The sequence below is a fragment of the Mus caroli genome, chromosome 3 (genome assembly GCF_900094665.2).
Source record: "Mus caroli chromosome 3, CAROLI_EIJ_v1.1, whole genome shotgun sequence".
Classification (NCBI taxonomy): domain Eukaryota; kingdom Metazoa; phylum Chordata; class Mammalia; order Rodentia; family Muridae; genus Mus; species Mus caroli.
The window spans coordinates 55,829,187-55,838,444 of NC_034572.1; the positions used below are offsets into that span (position 1 = coordinate 55,829,187).

Sequence of the window (9,258 nt, forward strand, 5' to 3'; positions counted from 1 at the left end):
CCAAGCTCACGGCAAACCTTCAACCAGTCCTGCAATCCCTTGCTCTTTCTGGGTGTAATAGCTGCCCTGCATTTCTGCATAGCCTGTTCATAGACCAACTGTTCAATTAAAGGCATAGCTGCCTCTGGGTCTCCAAAAATTCTCCCTGCTGCTTCTGTCATTCTAGCCACAAAGTCTGAGAATGACTTCTGGGCGCCCTGAGTAATCTTTGTCAAATGTCCACTTGCCTCTCCCTTCCTAGAGAGTGCCTTCCATGCCTTAAAGGTGGCAGCTGACATCTGGGCGTACGCTCCCCAATGGTAATTTGTCTGGTTAGTACCATGTTGTCTCTGACCTGTAAGCAACTCAAAAGTCCATGTTCTTTGGCCCCCTTCAAAGGCGGCATTGGCCCTTGCCTGTGCTTGGCAGGAGTCTTGCCACAAAGCTTTCCATTCTAGATACATTCCCATATTAGGGGCTGCAGCTTTTACAACAGTCATCCAATCCCCGGGAGTCATTGCCAGAGTAGCAAGCCTTTCGACTTGCACTATAGTAAAATTGGCATTGACTCCATAGTTACAAACTGACTCAGCAAGTTCTTTAATCTGTATATACTCCAACGGAGCTTGAACGCATCTGCCATTGGTGCCTTCAAAGACTGGAAACGCTTGCTGCACTTTTCTCTGTTTCTCTTTTGGAATGAATGAGTCTGAATGATACCGCTGCACATAAGGTGGAGGTGCACTAGGACCTCTCATCTAGCTGCTTCTGTCTTATTCTGTGACTGATTAGCTCATCTTTCATCTGGCTGGTATCTTTCTCCCTCATAGCGAGCCACTTCTTTCTCTAAGTCTGTTTCCTCAGAGGGGCTAAGTTCCTCATTCGATTCTGAGCTACTAACAGCTAGTGCCTTGAACTCCTCTAATGGCGGATAGAGGCTCCTTCCCTTAGGTGCCTCCCCAGCTCGATCTCTCTTCGTCTCTCCCTTTCCATCCCTTTTTCTAAACTCTCTCAGGGCATTCTTTCCCTTATTTCTCTTTTCCTCGGGCTCAAGGCCCGTGGAAAGGCTTTTATTCTTAGGTGCACCTTGTTTCCTCTGAACTCTTAATCTCTCTCCCCGCTCTGTCTCTGATAGACTGTCTTGGACCTCCTCCAGGACCCTCTGCCCCACCTCAACCATTTGCTGACAATCCTCGTCTTTTAAGCACAATCTTACCAGCTTCCACAAGGGCATGGTCCCTGCTTTAAGTTTGCCGTTCTGCTGTTCTCTAACTAGATCTCCTTTCAGTTTCTCCCAAGAGGCAATAGTTAATGACCCTGAGCATGCATACCAAGGCGCTACGCAATCTACCTCTTTAACAAAGCCCTCTATAGTCTTAGTGGCGATTTTTAGGCCACACTGCCTCAAGACCGACCATAAGGCGGTCACCATGGAGTGGGTGGTTCCCATACTGCTCGCTGCCCTTTTATCTAACTGTGCCTGACCACGACTGAGAACCAGTCAGCAGTTCCAGTGGTGGAAGCAGTACGCAATCAAAAGAAAAAGAATGAGCCCCGTGTAAACGTACAAAAGGGCCTCTAACTCTGGAGAAATTTCAAGACCGAACATACCTTACAGAGCCTTACGTATCCCGCAGTTCTGAACCCGCCCAGCGAACGGAGGGTCTCCCTTGCACAGGTGATGGTATGAAGTTCCCGGGTTCTCGGCACCACTTGTCCTGAGCTATTGTTCTTGCCGGCAAGAACACACTCGGATGACCAGATTCTTCTGCAGCAAAAGCTTTATTGCTTCTTCAGGAGGGAAAACCCAGAACCCGGAAAATGGTGCTGCTTATATAGCCCTCAGCGTGGTGTGTCAGCACCTGATTTGTTGCTCGCCCATCACCTCATTACTATGTCCCGAGATGGGCAGTGACTTGGTGTGAATTCACTCTCGCACCTGCGCACAAGGCTTGTTTACTAGTTAGGCACAGCGGAAGCCAGCGCCATCTTGTAATGGTGATTGCTCACGGCTCTCCACAGGGAACAGGATAAAACAGAGTGGTGTGGCTTGAAAAGAGTTCAAGTCACACTGGCAATTGGAGTGAAAAATGGGGAAAGGGCACAGGGAATGAGTTCCATATGGACTGTTTAAGGTAGAAATGGTTAAAAAAAAATACACTCTCCTAGAGCAAATCCAATCCATTGATTTAACCCAGTAAAACCTCAGCAACAGTTCTAACCCTTAGAACTATGAGAGAATTAAGTTGCTTTGTTGTAAGCCTCTGTGCTCATGTTCATTTTTTTCAGCAGCAATAAAAATAACCACTGAATACCTAACTTTTCCTAACTTGTATGTGCTCCAATACAGAAGGTAAGATGCTGAGAAATGGGTAGGTAGGCACCAAGGTGAGAATGACAAGAATGAGTTCTAAACCTCGACAGTACTGTGAAATCTGATGGGCAGGGGTTTGTCATTTATTAGCAGAGAAATGATACAAATTTAGAGATTAAATATAGGCAAATTTATGATGGTATGAGACAAGATGTTTCTTGTGTAAATGCAATACACACATCTATTCACCCCAATAGCAAGCCCACAACAGACCAAACTACATGGATACCACCAAATTCCAAATTGGTGAGCCAATAAATTTTTCCACAATTACCTTCAGAAATACAATTGAGTAGTTAGATAATGGAGCAGAAGGGGATCAAAGACATCTACATCACCAAGACCCATTCCAGCACAGATGACAGCTCAAGAAAGCTGTGAATGCGGGGCACACTTCACAACCTGCAGGCAGTTCAACAGGTTGGAGGTTGTCTTTTCCAAGTGACTCAGTTGGTCCAAACCTCTTCCATGCAGCTTAGCTTGTTTATGCTTCTTTCAGGCAGCTTCTCTAATTTCAAGAATCTTTTTTTTTTTTTTTTTGCATCTTTTGACTTTGCTGAGAGCAACTATCAAAGTCTTTATGTTTACTCTTGGGAGAGAGGGGCTTAGTGAATCTGATCAACTCCAGGGACTTCCTGAAGCTGTTTTGAGTTGTTTACTTTCTGTCTTAAGGAGCTTCTCTACAGAGTGGAATGTTTTCATCTCCAGATGAAAGTGCTATACAACATATGGATCTAACAAATTTGAGTTCTTGAGTTCTTTTTTTTTTTTTTTTTTTTTTGGTTTTTTCGAGACAGGGTTTCTCTGTGTAGCCCTGGCTGACCTGGAACTCACTCTGTAGACCAGGCTGGCCTCGAACTCAGAAATCCACCTGCCTCTGCCTCCCAAGTGTTGGGATTAAAGGTGTGCACCACCACCACCCGGCCCAAATTTGAGTTCTAAGGGGTAGTGAGCTGATAATATTTTTGAAAAAGCAAGTCGCCAAAGTACAACTATAATATTTACCATTTTCACAAACTTTCATTGCAAATAACAATGTGATACAGAACATATTACAATACTGATTGCTTGAATTACTAGAAAATATTTTCTGATTAATGATGTAAAGCTATGATGACATAATGTAAGACTTAATGTATCCCAACATTCTAAAAATTAAACTACTATTGCTTTTTGTGGATACCAATGAACAGATTTGAGGTCCTATAGCATTTGTCACTGTGCATGCTGTGGTATAGAGTGAACTTTGTTCTTTACATTTCTTGAGTGATTAACAGTATAAAGAAAAGATGAGGATACACACATGTATGCACGCAGGTAGTTATGTCAAGATGAAGAGGTGGTGCTAAGATTCATAAAATGTGCATGTGGATAGCTAGATTACTGAGGCTACAATAAATTAAATAGCTATGTTGTATACATGCATCCACAGTTCAAGGTTTTCTCATATCCTTCATTCTGCACTTGGTATGTGCATTATAAGAGTAAAAATCAGACCAAGAAAAATAACTTACTTGTGGTCAAATGGTTAGGTGGTAGCTATAATAAACTTCACAGACTTAGGAAAAGTGGCTTTGAGGATGCCATGTGTGGACCTGGTGTTCATTACAATGTTTAAACCTCAGAACACTTCATGAAAGAATATGTGTTTGTTGTTCTCCTATGCATGATAGGAAGCAGAAGGTTGGTATTCTCCCAAAAACCACACCTAACTGACTCACCCTTTGGCACCTTAGTATAGAATAATTGCCTAATCACTATCTAAATAAACTCCTCACTCATGGCAATTACACCTACAGAGGGGTTCCTTATAAGCCTGCTCTATTGCTAAATTGTTTGTTTTGACAGAGGTTTCTCATATGACCCAGGGTGGCCTCTAACTTGCTATGTAGTTAAGGATGATCCTGAACGTATGACCCTGATTCTTAAGCCTCCTAAAAAGAGAATTACAAGTATGTGCCGCTGTGTCCTAAAGAAGACTATCTTTTTTTTTTTTTTTTTTTTTTTTTTTTTTTTTTTTTTTTTTTTTTTTTTTTAGTTTTTGGATTTGCTATTTATTAACTTGTTTTTCAATCAACACATAAAATTGTACATATTTATGAGCTACCCTGTGGTGTTCCATTGTTAAACGTTCAAATCAAGGTTACCATGCTAGTCACCTCAAACAGTTGCCCTTTTTTTGTGTGTGTTGGAGACAGCATTTAGAAACTTTCCAGTTGTTTTGAACTCTATAGTCCACAATGGAAAGACATCAACTATAACTTAATTTCTCCTACCTAGCTCTGAGACCAACAGTTCCTTAACCATCTCTGCCTCTACATTTCTGAGCTGCTGATAGCCAGCATTTAAAAATGAAGTAGACTATTTTAAACTGAACCTAATATATTACCTGCCAGAGAAACAGAGAAATTGTCCTGTTTGTTTTTGGTCAGAAGATACTTCTCTGTCAGAAAAGAGTCTATAGTCAACACTAATGACTGATTTCTGCACTTGTGAAAAGCAATCAGAGGGTAAGAACACCGCAGCCATGATTTCAGTGGAAAGGCCTCAACGATCAAACCCATTTGTTATACAATCCGGAAAGATTATTTTTTGAACGTCAAACAAAATTTTGTTGCACAAAGGTTGTCAGCTAATAGGATACTTCTCTACTTTGTACACAATTATTATTGTCACTTTCCAAAGAAAGATTGCTTCTGAACTTCTCATGTGGTGACACAGTACAACAATCCTTACTGTAACAAAATAGTGGCAATGCCTCCGTGATTTAAGCTGAAAGCAGGACACTGGTATTTGGCTCTTGCAACCAGTATCAGGAATGTACAACTGTCTTTATTCAAAAATACAAAATAATTTATCTGTAGGCTTGAACAATGACATCAGTGAACAAATTATATAATGCCAATTAAAACCAATAACTGATGGTTATTGTGATTAGCCACTCAACCCCTATCTTTAGTCATATTCTTCATCTGATTTCTCTGAAGTTTATTGATGAGGAATCTGCCTTGAGCTTCCTGTCACAGATCATTGATAAGGACAAAGGACTGTTTTAGGAATTAGAATATGACACCTACCATATCCCCTCTCATGCCACCCATTGTGCTGAATCTGGGATCCTTTAGGAAATTCTATTACTACAGTTTCAGCCATAGTTAGCAATAAGGCCACCTCAGCAGCATCCAGTAAAGCAGCTCTTACAACCTTTCTTGGATCAATGATTCCCCTTTCCACTTCTTCACAAAATCTCTAAGCAAAGCATCATGACAATATCTGAGAAACTCTGAAAATTTTTCTCAACTATCAATGATCCTTCAACACATGCATCCTTAATAGTCATTGAAAGAATTTTGAGTGCTCCTTTAATAAATTACACACCTATTTCTTGATCTTTATTATCAGGCTTTAATAAATCCAAGGCTAATGTGCACCAAAGGACAGCACAACCCTTCTTAGAATATTGCCTTCTTCAATACCTGTTTGTGTAGCATCAAGCGTCTGTATAACTCTGTCTTTTGAGGCTCTTCCCCACTTTCTCCTCTATAAGTTTCAGTGTATCTGGTTTTATGTGTAGGTCCTTGATCCAACTGGACTTGAGCTGTGTACAAGGAGATAACCATGGATCAATTTGCATTCTTCTACATGCTAACCACCAGTTGAGCCAGTACCATTTGTTGAACATGCTGTCTTTTTTTCCACTGGGTGGTTTTAGATCCTTTGTCAAAGAACAAGTGATCATAGATGTGTGGATTCATGTCCTGGTCTTCAATTCTATTCCATTTAACTACTTGCCTGTCACTGTACCAATACCATGCACTTTTTTAAAATCACAATTACTCTGTACTACAGCTTGAGGTCAATGATGACCTCAAACATATGGGCACAGGGGAAAAATTCCTGAACAGAACACCCATAGCTTGTGCTGTAAGATCAAGAATTGACAAATGGGACCTCATAAAATTGCAAAGCTTCTTTAAGGCAAAGGACACTATCAATAAGATAAATCAACCAACAGACTGAGAAAAGATCTTTATCAATTCTAAATCTGATAGGGGGATAATATCCAATATATACAAACAACTCAAGAAACTAGACTCCAGAGAACAAAATAACCCTATTTTTAAAATGGAGTACAGAGCTAAATAAAGAATTCTCAACTGAGGAATATCAATTGGCTGAGAAGGACCTAAGAAAATGTTCAACATCTTTAGTCACCAGGGAAATGCAAATCAAAACAACCCTGAGATTCTACTTCACACCAGTCAGAATGTCTAAGATCAAAAACTCAGGTGACAGCAGATGCTGGCAAGGATGTGGAGAAAGAGGAAGACTTTTCCATTGCTGGTCGGATTGCAAGCTGGTACAACCACTCTGGAAATCAGTTTGGCAGTTCCTTAGAAAATTGGACATAGTACTATAGGAAGATCCAGAAATACCACTCCTGGGCATATACCCAGAAGATGTTGTAATAAGGACACATATTCCACTATGTTCATAGCAACCTTATTTATAATACCCAAAAGCTGGAAAGAACCCAGATGTCCCTCAACAGAGGAATGGATACAGAAAATGTGGTACATTTACACAATGGAGTACTACTCAGCTATTTAAAACAATGAATTCATGAAATTCTTAGACAAATGGATGTATCTGGAGCATATCATCCTGAGTGAGGTAACCCAATCACAAAAGAACACAAATGATAAGCACTCACTGGTAAGTAGATATTAGCCTAGAAGCTTGAAATACCCAAGATACAATTCACAAACCACATGAAAGTCAAGAAGAAGAAAGACCAAAGTGTGGATACTTCACACTTAGAAGTATCACTTCGCACTTCATATTTCACATCTTAGAATAGGGAACAAAATAACCATGGAAGGAGTTACAGAGACAAAGTATGGAGCAGAGACTGAGGGAATGACCATCCAGGGACTGCCCCACCTGGGGATCCATCCCATATACAACCACCAAACCCAGACACTATTGTGGATGCCAACAAGTGCTCTGTGACAGGAGCTTGATATAGCTGTCTCCTGAGAGGTTCTGCCAGTGCCTGACAAATATGGAAATGGATGATCACAGCCATCCATTGGACCGAGCACAGGGTCCCCAATGAAGGACCTAGAGAAAGTACTCAAGGAACTGAAGGGTTTTGCATCCACAGAGGAGGAGCAACAATATGAACTAACCAGTACCCCCAGAGATTCCAGAAACTAAACCACTAACCAAAGAATACACATGGTGGGACTCATGATTTCAACTACATGTGTAGCAGAAGATGGCCTAGTTGGTCATCAATGGGAGGACAGGCCCTTGGTACTGTGAAGGCTCTAAGCCCCAATATAAGGGAATGCCAGGGCCAGGAAGTGGGAGTGGGTGAGTTGGTAAGCAGGGGAAGGGATAGGGAAGGAAGAAAGGGATAGGTGGTTTTCGGAGGGGAAACCAGGAAAGGAAATAACATTTGAAGTGTAAATAAAGAAATTTGTAGATAGATAGATAGATAGATAGATAGATAGATAGATAGATAGATAGATAGATAGATAGATAGATAAAACCCTCTGGCTTTCTTCTCATTCGCTTCAACATCACTTGTCCCCTGAACCTTCAGCACAACTACTCCAGATAAAAGTTTAGCCAGTTGCTCATTCAGCTTTTCCTTTTCATATTCACTAATTGTGATCTCTAGCTGTTCAGTAATTTCTTGAATATATTTTTCAAATTGAATTTTGTCACATTTTTCTTTCAAAAGCTTGTCATCATCTTTGGTTACAATGACCTCTCCAACTTTTCCTAAGACACGAGTTTGGACCTTTTTAGGATTGAGATTCCACCCCTCTTCTCCAAATCCCATACCACCAGTAGCAGTAGACATATGGTTCTTCCTACTGTCTCTAAACAATGGAGCTTTCATGGCTACCACCTGAAGATCAAAGTTTAGCCTGTTCAAAACCAGTGTGCTTAGAGCTTTTCCATCATTATCTTCAGCAATTATGACCAAGGGCTTCCAATGGGCATTGACATCTGGACATTAGAAGTTTTCTTTTCACTCAGCAGAACATAGGCATCTTGGAGTTTACATTTTTAACTTTCTGATGTGTCAATAAAATATGGGAAAATATCTTCTATCAAACTTCCTGCTTCCATAATTTCTAACTCATCATTCAGGGTTTTCCCATCCTTCACTGTGATGACCTCCTTTCTTCAAACCTTTATCATTGCTTCAAAAATTGTCTTTGTCTCCATTTTCAGAAATTGTAGCAACCTAAACAAGTTCTTCAGAGGATACCACAGGTTTAGATTGTATTTTAAGTTCAGCAATTACAACATCAACAGCCAACATCATACTTTTCCAGATTTCCACTGGATTAGCCCCTTTGCTGATCTTCTCAAAGCCCTCCTTGGCAACAGAATATGCTAGAACAATCTCAGTGGAAGTGCTATCCTTAGCCTCTTAATGTGTGTTTTTGATAACATCTTGAAAAAGTTTAGTTCCAATACATTTTTATGTATCCTTTATATTAATTGATTTTGCAACCAGGACCTCTTTTGTTACTTTGGGACATCCTAAATTTACTCAATAACCACTGTTCATCCCTGTGGCCCCATTGTAACACCTAGAGCATTGACTAAAAGGTTTACACCGTGAAACATTAAAGGCTCAAACATCCATACCCAATTTTGCAATTTTAGTATAGATCAGATTAAGATGAGGAGTCAATATCCAGGACTCTGATCTCAGCTGGTGAAAGATAGCATAGTTGAAACAATTTCTGCCATACAACCATGAGTGAACATGGTGAGGCAGGCCATCAGTGAGGGCCTTAAAGGATATTATAATAGTTACTTTCCTAGTTGTTATAAAAACATCTGACAAAAGAGAAATTCAAGGAAAGATGAATTTA

The 9,258-nt window shown here is 40.4% G+C and overlaps 1 pseudogene; it reads right to left on the reverse strand.

Moving 5' to 3' along the window:
- LOC110291824 overlaps positions 1 to 9,022 on the reverse strand; it is a 24,744-nt pseudogene extending 15,722 nt beyond the window's left edge.
- Between the last annotated feature and the right edge of the window lie 236 nt (positions 9,023 to 9,258).